Source organism: Suncus etruscus, chromosome 7 (genome assembly GCF_024139225.1).
Source record: "Suncus etruscus isolate mSunEtr1 chromosome 7, mSunEtr1.pri.cur, whole genome shotgun sequence".
Classification (NCBI taxonomy): Eukaryota; Metazoa; Chordata; class Mammalia; order Eulipotyphla; family Soricidae; genus Suncus; species Suncus etruscus.
This window is the reverse complement of record NC_064854.1, coordinates 67,667,955-67,687,259: the sequence shown is the minus strand read 5'-3', so window position 1 is coordinate 67,687,259 and position 19,305 is coordinate 67,667,955. Positions and strand designations below refer to the sequence as shown.

Genomic DNA, 19,305 nt, shown 5'->3' with positions numbered 1-19,305 from the left:
ACTCCACAAACACTTTTTTAATTATTTAAATTCATTTTAATTAAAAAATAAAGCAAAACCTACCAGAAAAGAGAAATTTAGAGAAGGATCACAGTGATAAAAGATAAAAGTGATAAAAGTGATAAAACTGTGATAAAAGAGGCACTAAAAACAATACCTAAAGAAAGCATTAAATCATATAGTGTGGAGTATTTAGATGTTTTCTGTAAGTTATTTTTGTCAATTGATTTCTAATGGTAGTGAAGTGTGTTTATTGATATTCGGTTGATTAAAAAAGTGGGCACCACTTTCTATACTGGAGATAATTTGGGTAAACTGGAAAAAAATGGCAAAGAAGCAACTAAAGGCAAAACTAAGGAAGACTATTATTTCTGTTTGTTTTATTTGGGATGAGATGCCTAGTATCTCGGATTTCTATTTTCAATGAGATGTTTCCTTATAGGTCACATCTGTAAAGCAGATATTGATGAGAGGCTGATGTTGATGAGGCAGAATTTAGAGAAGCAGAAAGACTGAACAGAAGAGCACACAAAAGAAGGGAAAATGCTCCTGTACTTTAAAAGAAGGAAAGAAGGAAGAAAGGAAGGAAAGAACGAATAAACAAATGAATGAATGAACAAACAAATGAAGAAAGGAAGGAAGGAGGAAGAGAGAAAGTCAGGAGAGAGGAGGAGGAAGGAAAGATGAAGGAGGAAGGAGGGAAGAATGAATGAAAAAGGAGGGATAGATGGAAGGAATGAGACAAGGAAAAGAGAGGAAGGCAGGAAAGATGGAGGGAAGTAGGGAAAAAAGAGAAAAGAAGGGAGGGAGAAAGGAATGAAGGAAAGTAGGACAGAAAGAAGGAAAGAAGGGAGAGAAGAGGAAGGAAAGATCAAAAAATGATTTAAGAAGAAGATAGAGGAAGGAAAGAGCAAAAGAAGACAGGCAGGAAGGGGAAGGAATGAGGGAAGGAAAGAAAGAAGGAAGAGAAGGAGGAAAGAAAGAACAGAGGAAACTAGGGAAGGAGGAAAGGAGTGAGAGGAGGGAAGGAAGAAAGAAGGAAAGAAGGAAGAAAAGAAAGGACAGAGGAGAAGGAAAGAGGGGAGTAAGGAAGGGAGGAAGAGGGAGGAAGGTATGAAGGAAGGAGGGGAGGATAGAAAGGGAAAGATAAGAAAGAAGGAAGAAAGGAAGGAGGGAAGAAAAGAAGGAAAGAGGAAAGGAGTGAATGATAAAGATAGGAATACTTGTTTGTCCAAGAAAAGGTGATGCCAGAGCCCTGGGAAGCGAACTCCAAAAAAACTACTTTCAGAAGCTAGCCAGCGAGCCAGTGAGTGAGTAAGAAATGGCTGCATGTGGGGGTTTCCAGGCAGAGTGCTGATTGCTCTACCTGCAGAGTCTCCACCCGGCTGTGCTTCTTCTGAGGAAACTGAGGAACTGAAGGGAGCCCTGTCCTACTCTTCTCTGTCTTTCCTGAACTCCGGAAGCTCTCCTCAGAGCCCTGGGAAGCGAACTCCAAAAAAACTACATTTGGAAGCTAGCCAGCGAGCCAGTGAGTGAGTAAGAAATGGCTGGGTGTGGGGGTTTCCAGGCAGAGTGCTGATTGCTCTACCTGCAGAGTCACCACCCGGCTGTGCTTCTTCTGAGGAAACTGAGGACCTGAAGGGAGCCCTGTCCTACTCTTCTCTGTCTTTCCTGAACTCTGGAAGCTCACCTCAGAGCCCTGGGAAGTGAACCCCCAAAAAACTGAAGCTACCCAGCAAGTGAGTGAGTAAGAAATGGCTGGGTGTGGGGGTTTCCAGGCAGAGTGCTGATTGCTCTACCTGCAGAGTCTCCACCCGGCTGTGTTTCTTCTGAAGAAACTGAGGACCTGAAGGGAGCCCTGTCCTGTCTTTTCTGAATTCTTGAAGCTCTCCTCAGAGTCCTGGGAAGCGAACCCCAAAAATACAGCATTCTGAAGCTGCCCAGCAAGCGAGTGAAAACTACGCCTGTCCAGTAGGGCCCAACTGTGAAAAACTGTGGTGCTGCCTGTGTGTGTCTCTCTACTATCCTGTTGCATGAACCTCTTGAGAGAGGGCTAAAAAGAGGCTCCAGAAGGCACTTAGCTCCACTTCGCTACGCAGCCGTGCGCTCTTTCTAAAAAAAGAACACCATCACAAGAAGAAAAAAAACCACACTTAGAACTGTGTTGGATCACAGAAGCAAGAATTTCTCTCCAGACTATCTTCTCTGCTGCTTGCTCAGGCCTAAGATTTGATCCTGTGTGAGGCTTCATCCACGGAGGACTCCCCTACCTTGGAGGCAAGTCGGCCCATCCAGAAAGGGCGGAGCCAGAGAAGTGTGCTGCCTGCATCATATAACCAATGAATACCATCACAACACGTAGAAAAACCCACAATACAAGTGTGACAATGGGGAAACAACACAGGCCAGCATCAGACATAGAGAATGAAGATGACAATTCTGATGAACAGTTAATGACCAACCAACTAATCAACCTCTCAGATAAGGACTTTAGACTAGCAATATGGAAGATGCTCAAAGACCTCAAAGAAACCATGGATAGAGTGGAACAGAACACTAATAAGAATCAAGAAAATATGAAGACAGAAATCACAAAACTCCAAACTGAAATAACATGTCAACTAACAGGCCTGAAAAAAATCAGTAAGCGAAGTGAATGACAAAATGGATAAGCTCTGGGACAGGGTATCAGAGGCTGAGAATAGACTTGGTGCTGTGGAAGATGAGATACATAACAATACCATACAGCAGGAGAGATTGGAAAAAAAAACTTAAAGCAAATGAACAGACAATGGAAAAATTAGTCAAAGAATGGGAACAGATGAAAATAGAAGTCTATGATAAGCTCAACAGAAACAAATTAAGAATCATTGGAGTCCCAGAGACCCAGGAAGAAAATTTCCAGGAAGAATCAATGGTCAAGAACATCATTAAAGAGAAACTTCCAGAGCTAAAGAATATATGTAAACAAATCCTGCATGCTCGAAGAGTACCAACAAAAAGAGACCCAAGAAAAACCACCCCAAGACACATCCTAGTCACAATGACAAATCCCACAGATAGAGACAGAATTATGAAAACAGCAAGATCAAAAGGGGAAATTACGTTCAAGCAAGCATCCTTGAGATTTACAGCAGACCTGTCACAAGAAACACTCAATGCCAGAAAGCAGTGGTGGGATATTGTGACAAGACTGAATGAAATGAATGCTTCACCCAGAATACTATACCCAGCAAAACTCACTTTCCAATTTGACGGAAGAATACATGGTTTCACAGACAAAAAGCAGCTCAGAAACTTTACAGACTCCAAACCAGTCTTAAGAGAAAAACTGAAAGACCTAATTTAAGACAAGATTAACCAAAAAACACACCAAATTTCGATATAAAGATGGCATTAAATCCCAGGACAATTCTTTCTCTCAACGTCAATGGACTAAATGCACCAGTCAAGAGACACAGAGTGGCTAAATGGATCAAAAAACTCAATCCAACCTTCTGCTGCCTACAAGAAACGCACCTGAATAGTCAGAACAAACATAGACTCAAAATAAAAGGCTGGAGAAAAATTATCCAAGCAAACAACACCCATAAAAAAGCTGGAGTGGCCATACTAATATCAGATAATGCAAACTTTATACTCAGGAAGGTTGTAAGGGACAAAGATGGACATTTTATATTAATCAAGGGGTATGTAGAGCAGGAAGAAATAACTCTCCTAAACATATATGCACCAAATGAGGGGCCAGCAAAATATTTAAAACAACTGTTGACAAATCTGAAAAAAAATATCAATAACAACACAATAATTGTGGGGGACCTCAACACGGCTTTGTCAACACTGGATAGGTCAACCAGACTGAAACACAACAAGAATATACTAGACCTGAGGAGAGAAATGGAAGAAAGAGGCCTAGTGGATATATATAGGACACTCCATCCCCAGAAACCTGGATACACATTCTTCTCCAATGTACATGGGACATTCTCCAGGATAGACTACATGCTGGCACATAAAACATACCTCCATAAGATCAAGAGGATAGAAATTTTGCAGACTACCTTCGCTGACCACAAGGCTCTGAAATTATTTGTGAATTCCAAAGGGACTCAGAAGAAAAACTTTAACACCTGGAAGTTAAACAACCTCATACTCAATAAACAGTGGGTCCGAGATGAAATCAAGGAGGAAATCAAAAGGTTCCTGGAAACAAATGACAATAAAGACACAAACTATCAGAACTTATGGGACACAGCAAAAGCAGTACTGAGAGGAAAATTTATAGCTTTCCAAGCACACATCAGGAAGGAAGAAGGAGCTTACCTGAGTAGCTTAAATACACAGCTAATAGAACTAGAAAGTACTCAACAAAAGGACCCAAAAATAGGAAGACAGAAGGAAATAACAAAGCTGAGAGCAGAAATCAACGAAGTGGAAACCCAAAAACTAGTCCGAAAGATCAACGAAAGCAGAAGTTGGTTCTTTGAAAAAATAAACAAGATTGATAGACCACTGGCAAACCTAACAAAGAAAGAGAGAGAGAGAAACATGATAACTCATATTACTAATGAAAAAGGAGAGATCACTACTGATATGACAGAGATTCAAAGGGTAATCAGAAACTACTTTGAAAAACTCTATGCCACTAAAAATGAGAACCTGGAAGAAATGGATAAATTCTTGGACTCTTATAATCTTCCACGGTTGAAAGAAGAGGATGTAGCATATCTAAGCACCCCCATCACCACTGATGAAATAAAAATGGGAATCAAATGTCTGCCCAAAAACAAAAGCCCAGGCCCAGATGGATTCACTAATGAATTCTTTCAAACTTTCCAAGAGGAACTACTACCAATCCTGGCAAGACTCTTTCATGACATTGAACAAATGGAAACACTCCCAAATAGCTTTTATGAAGCCAACATCACCCTGATACCTAAACCAGACAGAGATGCTACGAAAAAAGAAAATTACAGACCAATATCGCTGATGAATGCAGATACAAAGATCCTCTACAAAATCCTGGCAAATAGGATTCAATACCTCATTAAGAATATCATCCACTATGATCAAGTAGGTTTTATCCCAGGAATGCAAGGATGGTTTAACATCCGTAAGTCTATCAACATAATACACAACATCAACAAGAAGAAAAATAAAAACCACATGATCATATCAATAGATGCACAGAAAGCATTTGATAAGGTCCAACACCCATTCTTGATCAAAACTCTCAGCAAGATGGAATGGAAGGAACCTTTCTCAATATAGTTAAGGCCATCTACCACAAGCCAGTGGCAAATATTATCCTCAATGGAGAAAAACTAAAAGCCATCCAAGGCTGTCCTCTCTCACCACTCCTTTTCAACATGGCACTGGAAGTACTTGCTACAGCGATTAGGCAAGAAAAAGATATCAAGGGAATCCAGATAGGAAAGGAAGAAGTCAAGCTCTCACTGTTTGCAGATGACATGATGCTCTACTTAGTAAACCCTAAAGACTCTACCAAAAAGCTTCTAGAAACAATAGACTCATATAGCAAGGTGGCAGGCTACAAAATTAACACACAAAAATCAATGGCCTTTCTATACACCAATAGTAACAAGGAAGAAATGGACATTAAGAAAACAACCCCATTCACAATAGTGCCACACAAACTCAAATATCTTGGAATCAACTTGACTAAAAATGTGAAGGAACTATACAAAGAAAACTATAAAACTCTGCTCCAAGAAATAAGAAAGGACACGCGGAAATGGAATCACATACCCTGCTCATGGATTGGCAGGATTAACATCATCAAAATGGCAATACTCCCCAAGGCATTATACAGATTTAATGCCATCCCTCTAAAGATACCCATGACATTCTTCAAAGAAGTGGATCAGGCACTTTTGAAATTTGTTTGGAACAATAAACACCCTAGAATAGCTAAAGCAATAATTGGGAAAAGGAATATGGGAGGAATTACTATCCCCAACTTTAAACTTTACTACAAAGCAATAGTTATCAAAACAGCATGGTATTGGAATAAATACAGACCCTCAGATCAGTGGAATAGGCTTGAATACTCAGAAAATGTTCCCCAGACATACAATCACCTAATTTTTGATAAAGGAGCAGGAAATCCTAAATGGAGCAAGGAAAGCCTCTTCAACAAGTGGTGTTGGCACAACTGGCTAGCCACTTGCAAAAAATTAAACTTAGACCCCCAGCTAACATCATGTACGAAGGTAAAATCCAAATGGATTAAAGACCTCGATATCAGACCCCAAACCATAAGATATATAGAACAACACATAGGTAAAACTCTCCAGGACATTGAGACTACAGGCATCTTCAAGGAGGAAACTGCACTCTCCAAGCAAGTGAAAGCAGAGATTCAGATGGGAATATATTAAGCTGAGAAGCTTCTGCTCCTCAAAGGAAATAGTGCCCAGGATACAAGAGCCACCCACTGAGTGGGAGAAACTGCTCACCCAATACCCATCAGATAAGGGGCTAATCTCCAAAATATACAAGGCACTGACAGAAATTTACAAGAAAAAAACATCTAATCCCATCAAAAAATGGGGAGAATAAATGAACAGACACTTTGACAAAGAAGAAATACAAATGGCCAAAAGACACATGAAGAAATGCTCCACATCACTAATCATCAGGGAGATGCAAATCAAAACAACAATGAGATACCACCTCACACCACAGAGAATGGCACACATCACAAAGAATGAGAATAAACAGTGCTGGCAGGGATGTGGAGAGAAAGGAACCCTTATCCACTGCTGGTGGGAATGCCGTCTAGTTCAACCTTTATGGAAAGCAATATGGAGATTCCTCCAAAAACTGGAAATCGAGCTCCCATAAGATCCAGCTCTACCACTCCTAGGAATATACCCTAAGAACACAAAAATACAATACAAAAACCCCTTCCTTACACCTATATTCATTGCAGCACTATTTACCATAGCAAGACTCTGGAAACAACCAAGATGCCCTTCAACAGACGAATGGCTAAAGAAACTGTGGTACATATACACAATGGAATATTATGCAGCTGTGATGAAGAGAGATGAAGAGAGATGAAGCCATGAGAGCCAAGAGAGATGAAGAGAGATGAAGCCATGAAATTTTCCTATACATGGATGTACAAAGAATCTATTATGCTGAGTGAAATAAGTCAGAGAGAGAGAGAGAGAGAGAAACGCAGAATGGTCTCACTCATCTATGGGTTTTAAGAAAAATGAAAGACATTCTTGCAATAATAAATTTCAGACACAAAAGAGAAAAGAGCTGGAAGTTCCAGCTCACGTCAGGAAGCTCACCACAAAGAGTGATGAGTTTAGTTAGATAAATAACTACATTTTGAACTGTCCTAATATTGAGAATGTATGAGGAAAATGCAGAGCCTGTTTAGAGTACAGGCAGGGGTCTTGTGGGGAGGAGGGAAATTTGGGACATGGGTGATGGGAATGTTGCACTGGTGATGGGTGGTGTTCCTTTTATGACTGAAACCCAAACACAATCATGTATGTAATCAAGGTGTTTAAATAATAAAAAAAAAGGTGATGGGCAACAGAGGGATGATGGTGTTGCTGTTTGAAGACATTGTCTCTTCTTATTTATTTATTTATTTATTTATTTTCTAATAGGAGGTAGAATCATTTATATTGAATGACAAAGTCAGAGAGTCCTAGGAGATCAGTAGGTTTGTATGAAGACTAAGAACTGTAGGCAAGGGAATTAGTGAGGATTTAAAAGAAATTAAACTAAGACTGTTTAGAGTAGGAGACTTAATTTTTGTCAGCAATAATCTGCATGCTTTGTGTGTCTTTTTTCTTTCACTTAGCTAGCAGAATTTTAGATATTTATTAAATATCCTTTAATCTATTCTTGGCCTAATGCATCACAACACTGTTTTGTAATTTAATACCCATAGTTAATGTTTAAGTTCTCCAAGATTTCATAGAGGATGAAAAGGAATAACAAATGTCTGTCCAGCTCCAAGCCAAATATTAGAAACCAATAAGTTCTATTGCTCCCAAGTAATTAGACTATTAATTATTAAAATACATTTTGCTTCAGGGCATTAAGGTACTAAGGAAGATATGTCACTAAATAATCACATTAAATATGAAGTATTGATAAACTTAGAGAAGCCAAAGGAGGCCATTCTTCTGAGTTTCAAGGTCACCTTAGGAAGTTGACACCTGAATATCAAAAATATAAGTCAGTATATCCCAGGTGAGCAAAGAGCAGAGGCACTCAGACCTGGAATTAATAAGTTCAGGCCTGAAAGCATCATGTCTCAATTTACCTGGGATACAGGGTGACTATTAGGCTATAGGTAAGAGAGTTAGAGGAGATACAGAACAAGATAATATGTGTATTGTGCCTAATAATAACTTACTTTGTTTAGTGATAAACTGACTCCTTAGATTTTTAAAGGAAATAAAGTCATTACATTTGAGTTTTAGATGCATAATCTAACTGTAAAGATCAGTTACATTACAAAATTAATCATTATAAAATTTAAAATTAATAATTGCAATTATTAATTATAAAATAATTATAAACATTGCAAATTGTTAGGACTAGAGAGACAGTTCAGCAGGTAATGAACATGCTCTGCATGTGACCAACTGGGTTCTATCTCTACCTTATGGTACCTTAAGTATCTGAATACTGAATGAAGAGCCAGGAGTAACCCCTGAGTATCGCCAGGTGTGTATATAAACAAAACAAAACAAAACAAAAAGCTGAAAATTGACAATCTATTGACATATGAAAATGGATTCAGTAACTATCATTGTTACATGAAATAAGTATACTTATTACCATTTCTGAGTAAGGTATTAACAAGTCAAGTAACTTTTTCAAGAACTCAGTGCTAAAATGTGACAGACACAGGACATTGTTTGGGCGGTTATGTATTATGATGACTATGGGTAAAAAAAAATGCTGAGGAGTAGGCATTAACAATGAGGCTCCGGCAGAGACAGCACTGAGGCCATTATATTTCCCTGGTATTCTTTCTTTTCTCTTTCTCTCTTTCTCTCTCTTTCTTTCTGTTTTGTCTTTTTCTCTTTCTCTTTTCTTCTTTCTTCTTTCCTTCCTTCTTTCTTTCTTTCTTTCTTTCTTTCTTTCTTTCTTTCTTTCTTTCTTTCTTTCTTCTTTCTTTCTTTCTTTCTTTCTTCTTTCTCTTTCTTTCTTCCTTTCTTTTTTCTTTCTTTTCTTTCTCTTTTTCTTTTATTTCTCTTTTTCTTTCTTTTTTTCTTCTTTTGTTTTCTTTTTCTTTTTTCTTTTCCTCTTTCTCTATTTTTTCTTTTCTTTCTTTTTCTTCTTCTTTTTTTACTTTCTCTCTTTCTTCTTTCTTGTTTCCTTCTTTCTCTTTTTGTAGATTTGCAGCTTTTATATAAGCACAACTCTTACCACAATGGTAGTGAATGGAATAATCTTTCAAAATCTTGCCCGTGTAGTCAGTGCTTTCAATGTTCCCTTGTTTGAAAGTAGGGTCTTTACAGTTGTGCTTAATTTTTTGTTTTTGTTTTTGTTTTTTTTTGGGGGGGGCCACACCCATTTGATGCTCAGTGGTTACTCCTGGCTAAGTGCTCAGAAATCACCCCTGGCTTGGGGGACCATATGGGACGCAGGGAGATCGAACCGCGGTCCTTCCGTGGCTTGCTTACCTCTAGCACCACCTCTCAGGCCCCATAGTTGTGCTTAATTTTGAAGATGATGTTTATTTTATTAGAGTGGGTCCTATACCTAATGGAGAAGAATATGAAGTCAATCAGATTTGAGTGATGAAATCACAAGCCAGAGAAACCAATATCACAAGGAGGAAAGAGCAAAGGCAAAATCTGTCTCTCTTATATCACCTTTATGATTAATGGTGTCCCACTAACACCTTGCCCTCAGACTTCTTGCCTCCAGGTTGTCAGTGATGAAATTTCTGTAATCTTAAGTACCAAAGTATATGCCTGTGCTTTATTAAAATGTTAAAAGGAAGTAATACAACCTACTTCTTTATTAAGTTCAATTTCCATTTAGGGTTATAATTCTCAAAAAAACATAATAATTTACAAATAAGTGCATATCACTGAAAAGTTTTTTATGAGCTCATCATCTTTGTTGTATCTTACAACCTTTACAATAGATTTATTTTTTTCTTAATTCTCAAGGACACCTCTTGCTTTTACCTTCACATTATTAAAGTTTTTCTTTTTGTTACAGAAACAGAATTATTTTTGCTCTTGCCTGGCAGTAACATGCAAACCAACTTTATAATTCAAATACTGCCTTCATGCTTGAAAGAGTGCATAAATATGCTCAATTGTGCTTTAAACTTAACTTTTGTACTGATATAGGAGCTGACAGAAACTTTTGTTTAGGACTGAAAATATTGGGGATTATTTGCACAGTGCCTGTTAAGTGACTTAAGCAAACACAGAAAAGTTTTTTCATATTTTATTTGAAACTTTGAAGTTCTAAAATATAATCTGCAGAAATTTAGAGCTACTTATTGACTTAACATGTAATTCATATGCAACACAATGGAGTTAAAATCATTTTAACTTTAATTCATGTCATTTGTTTATTTTTGTCACAAAACATTTGCTTGTTGACATGTAATTTTATATTTGTTACCTATTACACAGATATTCCGGGATAGGTACTATTCTCCATCTGTTTTCCATAGAGAAAAGCTGGGCACAGATGTTTAGGTTTTCTGCAGTTGGTTATTCAGACTCATGCTCACAGCCATGTCCAGACACACACATATGTGCACATACACACACCACACTCCCACAAAAGCTTGAAGTGCAACTATATGCTACAAGGAGTAGATTTGTTAACTTGAGTGGTTCTGCTCAAGCATCTTGTTTACTTCTTGCCACCTTGACCTCAGACAGTGCAATTAATCTCATGCTTTCATATAAACAGCAGTAATATAAATTGTGGTATAGTCTGAAACTGTAGGCAGTTAAATATAAAGGTTCCCTAGTAGAATAGATGCAGGGCCTCAATTGGGAATCTGAAAATAGTGCTGGATTCGGTATCAATAGAGTCAACAGAATAGATTTCACAAAGATGTGTGCAAAGTCAATGTAGGTTAGGGAAAAATGGGTAATTCCTAAAGTTCTGTTCATTGAGAAAATGAATGATGAGATGGAAAATATGTTTAAGGTGTTCCTTAAAAAAATGTGATAAAGGGGTCGGAGAGATAGCATGGAAGTAAGATGCTTGTTCAAGTCCATCCATTCCATATGGTTCCCTGAGCCTGCAAGGAGCAAATTCTGAACTCATAGCCAGGAGTAACCCCTGAGCACTACTGGGTGTGACCCCCAAAACAAAAAAAAACAAATGTGCTAAGGAAATTATACTCAAAAAAAGGAAGGTGTTGGCCTCTCAAACACCATTTTCAGAAACTGTGCAACAAGAATATTTAGTTTGAAATCTCCTACTTATGTCTGTAGTCCATGGAAAACAGTTTATAATGTAGGCCTAATACTAAACCTACCAGAAGACTGGAAAAATGTAATTTACCTTGATATAAAATCAATTAAAAGATGCAAAGCAAATTCAAGCCAATATTTGGTTAAACTTTCCTGACCTATTGAATGTGCCTTTACCTGCTCTTTTCAAATCTGATCTCACATGGCTTTATATAGTAAAGAAGAGAGGATTATTTCACTCAAATTTCCTAGGTACTTATTGCCAGGTGAGGAAATTGTAGAAAAAAAGCAAAGATGTCACTGTGTTAAAAGAAAAGTTGAGAATTCTAGCTCCATTAACCTTAGCCAGTGTCACTTAGTTACATTAAAAAGTTCTGAATAAACAGCTTGAGGGGAAAAAGTCATTTTCCTTTTCTGAGTTAATATGTTTCAGTACTGTTGTCTGGGCATCTTTTCAATTTTCCTTTGTTGACTTGGCTGGTTTTGAATTGGAGACTTTTCCCCCTTTATCATTGAAGAGGAATGTTTTTCTATCTAGAGAGCCTGATACTTTGCTGGGAATGACAAGACTTGGATGGGTTTAATATAAAATAAAAAAGCTGGTATCATCATAAAGAACTGAAATATGTTCTATGGTGCTACATGGAAATCAATAGATGGGAAGAAAGATTAAAATGTCAACAGAGCACCTCCCCACTGCCTCTCCTCCTTCTCTAGGTCTGATATTTTCCCCCTATGTAGAGTAATAACATCAGCAAATCCCAAAAGCAATTGACAATACTTTATATTGTCAACACTTTATATTGTCACCTTCTTCCCTCAGAGACCCAAATACCCCTAAATTAACCATAACTAAGTGCTTAAGGCTTCCTTTGACTCCTTCCTCTGGTGATGTCTGCTCCAAATGGTCTAATAAAGTCTCTGTCCCTACTCTGTGTGTGCATAACAGCTGGCACTATATCAGAGTAAGTTTCCTTTACCAACAGTTACTTAAAGTCTGTCATAATGCGGGCCCGGAGAGATAGCACAGTGGCGTTTGCCTTGCAAGCAGCCGATCCAGGACCAAAGGTGGTTGATTTGAATCCCGGTGTTCCATATGGTCCCCGGTGCCTGCCAGGAGCTATTTCTGAGCAGACAGCCAGGAGTAACCCCTGAGTACCGCTGGGTGTGGCCCAAAAACCAAAAAAAAAAAAAAAGTCATAATGCAAGTTCTGAAAAAAATCTTTAACTTAGAGCAGTTTTAAACTTCTGTCTTTAAGCAATATTGTACAATAGAAGTACCATGAAAATTTGACAAGTAATATAAAAGTTAACATTAATGCATTAAAATGGATAAAAGAAGCTGGTGAGATTAATTTTAAAATGTATTATTTAATATAACATCCCAAATATTAACTTAATTAATATTAATTACATATTATAAAATTATATCAAAATACCCAAATAATATGTCATGATAATCACAGTTAATAAGTTTACTTGTAAGATGTTTTGCATTTGATATTAAATATCACAACTCTATTTTTTTTTTTGTTTTTGGTTTTAGGGTCACACCCAGCAGTGCTCAGGGGCTACCCTGGCTCTACACTCAGAAATCAACCCGGCAGGCTTGGGGTACCATATGGGATGCCAGGATTTGAACCATTGCCCTTCTGCATGCAAGGCAAATGCCTTACCCCTGTGCTATCTCTCTGGCCCCAAATATTAAAACTCTTATTTATTTTTATTTACAGTACATTTCCCTTTGAACTAGCCATACTTATTTCTTGACCAAGCTTTTTTTTTATCGACCAAGGTTCTGTGATTTGTAATACTGTTAGTGATAGTTTACCATGCACATAATTTCAACACCACATGCATCACCAATGTACCACCGTTTTTCCTCAGAGACCCAAGTACAAATGGACTAAACCATATTTTAAGTGGCCTATGGCCACAGTCTATTTAAGTGGCTACATTCTAATGATACTCTAGAACTTATGGTTTGTGGTTGTTTTTTATTCATTAAATATTTCTAAAACGAGCTGATGGGGCACCCTGGGTTTTCCCCACTCCCAGGCCGGGCCCGGACACTGGCCTAGGGTGGGGCTTAAATCCCTGTCCTTCGGGCTTGGGAGGGTCTCTCTCCCTTCCTGGAGCAGGATTTTTAGCCAGCATGGGCGGGCAGCTAGCAGGCCTCCGCATGTGCCACCGGCCTCTTGGCCCGGCCTAGGGTAGGGGGGCCCGGACCTGGGTCACCCGACCCCCCTCTCCCTCTTTCCTCCGGATCTCCAGGTGGGTTCCTGGAAGGAGCTGATGGGGCACCCTGGGTTTTTCCCCACACCCAGGCCGGCTCCAGAGGTTGGCTTAGGGGGTGGAGTTTGATCTGGGGGGCAGATAGCTGCTCAGCTATACTCAGGCTGTCACTGGCAATTTCATACCAGTCTACATGTTGCAAACCACTCAGGTGCGCTAGCCCCCGCGCGAACATATGCTCCTCCCAACCATTAGTACCCCAGATTTACCCTTCTTAACTTCAGTAACACACAGTTCTATTCTCTGACCAAAGACATACAGTAGATCTAACAAATCCCAGAACTATTTAGAAGGACACAAATTGAACACATATTGAACACATATATCTTTTGAATATTTTATGGGTATTTTCTTTAACTGATGTAACTCTCTATATATTCTTCTACCATGATGTTTCTATCCACTTTTCATCTTGTCTTTTCTTTGTAAGCTGCTCAGTAAGGATTGTTGGTGGAATTGTCCCTCAGTTTGATGCCTATGATTGAACTATATCATGGAAATTGCTGGTCTTGTTCCTATTGCCTCCAGATGCACCAATAACGCTTCATGGCATTGATCCTTGTTTGCATAGACACATTAAAATGGGAAAACACCATACATACAGATAAGTTCTTATCTAATAAATTTCAGTACAATGTACCTTACACCCTGAACATTGATATAATGACCTGGCACAGGCCTCAGAAGAATGGGCATCCTCCATTCATGCCGGAACCAGGCAAGCTATCTACTAAACATCCAAGGTCTTTTATAGCAACAGCTGGAAGCAATCCTCTACCAGGAAAGACTCTACCAAGGGTCTGACATCGACCCCCTAAAAAGAGACTTCCGTTTACACTGAGAAGACTTGACAACAACAATGACCTGCTCTACAGGATGTGGTTCTCTCTATTGCCCCTTAAGTGTGAGGTGAAACGAGAGGATGCTCTGCACCATCCTGACTGCAATATAGGATATGCAGACTCCAGGATCTTTAATACAGAAGCATGATACCAACAACAGAGACTACATGAGGAATGGAGGTGTATTGCCACTACAGAGGATGACTTGAATTGGACAAACTAGTTTGCCTGGAGCCTAGAGTCAGTCCTGTGCCAGGAAACTTCAGGGGTAGGGTCTCCTTGTATTTAGACCATAATTTGCCTTTCCATGTCCCTTATGTTTTGGTGGGCCTATGCAAACAAATGCCACTTTAATACCGTTTTTTACTATGTTCCCTTGACTCCAATCCTTAAGAAAAACAACCCACTAAAACTTTTGAGGTTAACTTAAACTAGTAAGCATGTGCATGGAACTAGAGAAATGTACTTTGCCCTCAATGTTTAAGGAGTTACATAAGTCTAATGTCTTTAGATTTTATTGTGTGCTGCTAAGAAATCGTATGTACTACAACTGGGGATTTGAGGGACAAAGTAATTGTATTGTACATGGGTTCAGTTTTGTTTTTCTTAATGTTCTTTGGCTGAAAGTTCAAGGCTGGGATATCATCGATGGGACTACCAAGAATTCTGTTTATGGGTGATTGGGCTTCCACTGTAACTTTACCCTGTCCTCTTTCTTTGCATCTTTGTTGTCATAATTAAAATAATAATAAAAATATTTCTAAAATATATCTAATATGTTGAGCTCATGGCATGTGGTATCTAATATGTAGAGCTCATGGCATGTGGTAATGAAGAAAGCAGTCTTATATGAGAAAGTCCAGCTCTCCTAGTCACTTGCCCAAAGCAGATATTTATCTCAGCAGTTTTATCATTGCCCAGAGCCTAGATCTCAGCCTTACTTAAGTAGAAAAATTTTAACTTGATTTATTTGAAGTAATAAAATTGATTTACTGCAGAATCCTAAACTAGTTGAGCCATAAATAAACGCATAAAATATCCAGTGCCCAGACTCAGATAATATGGCTAATCTATGGTGTAGAGATCTAACCACTAATATTAGTTGACAGAATTCTGAGAGTGATGACATAAAAATGAGAATTCCAGTTCATTTGAAATGAGACATGTTAAGAGGTCTGTGTAGTTGGGTCATTTTAATAGAGCAATGGCAATCATCCTTCCTTTACAAGATAAATCCAGTGTATACCTCCTTGTTCTTTATTAAATTTTTTATTTAAATCATCATGATTTACAAAGTCATTCACAGTTAAATTTCAGATGTATGTTTTTAGAACCAATACCATCATCAGTATCAATATCTCTCCATCAATGTTTCTAGAGTCTATCCAGGGATCTCAAACTTGCAGCCCATGGGCCTTAAACGGCCCTCCGGTAGAACATTATGTGGCCCTGCCCTAGAGGAATCTTTTTTGTTTCGTTTTGTTTTAGTTGTTTGGGTCATACCCCCCAATGTTCAAGGCTTACTACTGACTTTGCACTCAAGGATCACCCCGACTTTGCCTCCTGTGGCCTGCAGGTAAATTGAGTTTGAGACCCCTGGATCCCATGCTACCACCACCACCACCACTCCTACCACCCCTACTCCAGCCTGCCATCATAACAGGCCAGTTTTTAAATGATCTAGAAATCATTTATATGCCTTGATATTATGGAAAATAGATCAAAATATAAATTTTAATACATATAATGTATGGAATTCAAATAAAGTGCTACTCTCATTCATTTAAGTATTACAACTGCCTTCATATAATAATGGCAGAATTGAGTAGTTGCAACAGAAGCAACATAGCCTACAAAGTTAAATGTATTAACAATTAACTTATTACAGAAAATGTTTGCCAACCTCTAGCCATAGACTCAGTAGTGTGCCACTTGAAGAGCTCATATAAGTACAATAACTAGTACCCTATTCCAGATTGTTTCAATGAGTCACTGGTGAAGCCCAAGCTTAGTATTGAAAAAGAAAAATTTTATTCTATTTAGTAATTTTTGGTTGTATTCTTCTATTTATTAATTTTTGGACTCAAATGCTCAAATGTTACTCCCAGATCTGCACTCAGAAATTATTCCATATTAATCATATGGGATTTTAGGGATCGAACCTGGTTGGCTGCCTGCAAAGCTAGTACTTTACCTGTTGGACTGTCTTAGCTCTCTGATCCACAGTTTTTATTCTAATATTACATCCAATTCATTAAGAAAGTCAAAATGATGAGAGTGTTGTTTGGAAAATGAAGATTTAAGCCAGAAAAGCAACTTGAATGCACATCCTCAGACAGACCAGCTTCATTAGCATGCCCAGGCACATTCTTTCTACAGGGAGCTCTAACAAACCTTTCATTATTCACCTCTGTGACCATGACATTCCTCCACTTTCAGACTTCACCAGCTCCTGCTGATTGACATGTTCTTCCTGTTCATTCTTTAGTTAATCTCTCATGATCAGCCTGGGGCTATCTATCTCTAAAGTAATTTTGTTTGTCTATTCTGATTCATCATGTGCTGCTTTTATAACTTCTCAAGACCAATTTGACCTTGTTTTTAGTTTTTATTTGTTTGTGTCTAAATATTTTTAGTTGCCTCAAATTCTGTAGCCTAGACAACTTACATTCCAATTGTTGCTTTTCTTGGTGGTGGTGGTGGTGGTGGTGGTGGTGGTGGTGGTGGTGGTGGTGGTATGTGTGTGTGTGTGTGTGTGTGTGTGTGTGTGTGTGTGTGTGTGTGTGTGTTGGTATTCCAGGTTGTACTTAGGATTTATTCCTGGCTCTCTTCACAGTTATTACTTCTGGTGGGTCTTGAAGGACTTTAGTTGTGTTGGGTATCAAACCTGGGTTCACTACATACAATGCAAGCCACTTTCCTTGGTATTTTCATGCTTGTTATAATTTTATCAGTAGTTAAGGAAGTGAATACAAAGTTAGAATAAGATGTGTATGAATAAGAGAGTGAGAGAGTGAGTGAATGAGAGAGAGAGAGAGAGAGAGAGAGAGAGAGAGAGAGAATGTGTGTGTGTGTTTGTGTGTGTGTAGGGACTCAGCCTGATGTTCTCGGCAACTTCCCCCACCCCTTTCTCTTCCCCAAGGCTGCTGCAGTGGCCTAGGCCATAGAAAATGAGCATTAAATGATGACATCGAGGTCTAGCCACATTGACAAATGAACTCATCAGAATGCACTGGAGCAAAAATGTAGGGGCCACATCAAAGACAGCTTTCAGAGTTTGTAAGATTCTGACCAAGGAGAGGAGGCATCCTGGGCCCAAATCCTAGACAAAGTCAAAATATATCCAATATATGCAAAGGAAAAACTATATTCATCAGCAAAACTGATTACGTCAAGTGGAAGAATGCTCTCCTTGGAGCAGCAAGTCCGTGCACTGGAAAAGGCGAGGTCGATTGTCCAACTACGGACCAACTACTCTTCCTGAGACAACAGCCTCTACTCTAGCTCCAAGGGAAGCACCTTCTCTGTCTTCGATTGGGGCTCGAACTGCAGCAGCTCCGAGTCAGAGCCTGAAAAGCCCCAACGCAAGAATAAGCTTTGGATGGAGGCCAGCTAAGTGCTGTGGGGCAGGCCAACAACAACAACAAAAAATCTGTCTTCTCCATATTCTGATCTTCCTATCAGTTCATTGTTAGAACCCTCAGAATAATTTAACATACTTAATTTTTTCTCTCTTTTTTGTTTTTAAATTTTATTTTTACATAGAAGCTCTTGGACAGCAGCTCCTGTTTTCACAATTTCCACTATTGTTTTTTAAAACATTTTCCTTCAGGGATTTCCTATTCCCACCAGGATTTTTTTTAAGACCAAAACACCCCAACTTGGCAGCTTTTTCTGTGGAGGACAGATTGACAGCCGGACTCTGAGCACATGGTGTCCTAATCACCCACCTACTCTGCCTGGCATGGACCCCAGGACTCCTGCTTCCCTACTGCCCAACCTCCTTCCGGGCCTGCCTCACCTCTGATAGACTTTGTGAAACTATGGACTCCTCTACTTTCAGGTGACAACCTGTTTGGAGGAATAAGAATTATGCCCCCTTTTTTAAAGGATATTTTCTTTTCCTAAAATGCTGTTTATTGCACCTGTTGAAAGACCAGATCTTCGAAGAAGCTTGTGATTTAGGAACGTGTTTGGCCTGTTCCACTCCTGCTACTCTCAGCCAGCCTTAGGGAGGGCTGCATGCCCCTTGTGTGGTATGTGCATGGGACAGGTGGCAATAGTGAGATGGGGGCCACCAGAGGGTGGCGGTAGGTGGATGGAACAGGGAGGAAGAATTGGGTGTGAGTTGAGGCTTTGTATTGAACGCCAGTGATAATGTTTTAATATTTATTTCCTGATACTGAAATTTGAATCTAAATGAATCTTCCCTATTTCTGATGATGACGGTATTCCTAAGGGACAGATCCATAAAGTAATGATCAAATCTTTCTTTCTTTTTATGTGTATTTTTAAGAAATAGAGCCAACAGATTTTGCATATAAATACCAAGAGCAATTTGCTGGTACTCAACTGGCATAGCAGTACAGACTTGACCCAACCTTCTCCCAACTCTTTCACTGTCTTCGATCCTGTCCCGGAGTGTGATCCAGCCTTAGTTTTGGCTGGAGTTAACATATCCCAGAAAAGAACTGGTTTTTGTGTATTTA

The 19,305-nt window shown here is 38.9% G+C and overlaps 1 protein-coding gene and 1 pseudogene across 1 annotated transcript in view; both read left to right on the top strand.

Moving 5' to 3' along the window:
* LOC126013600 (protein max-like) overlaps positions 1–18,212 on the top strand; it is a 65,255-nt pseudogene extending 47,043 nt beyond the window's left edge.
* KCNQ5 (potassium voltage-gated channel subfamily Q member 5) overlaps positions 1–19,305 on the top strand; it is a 722,711-nt gene that overhangs the window by 158,339 nt on the left and 545,067 nt on the right.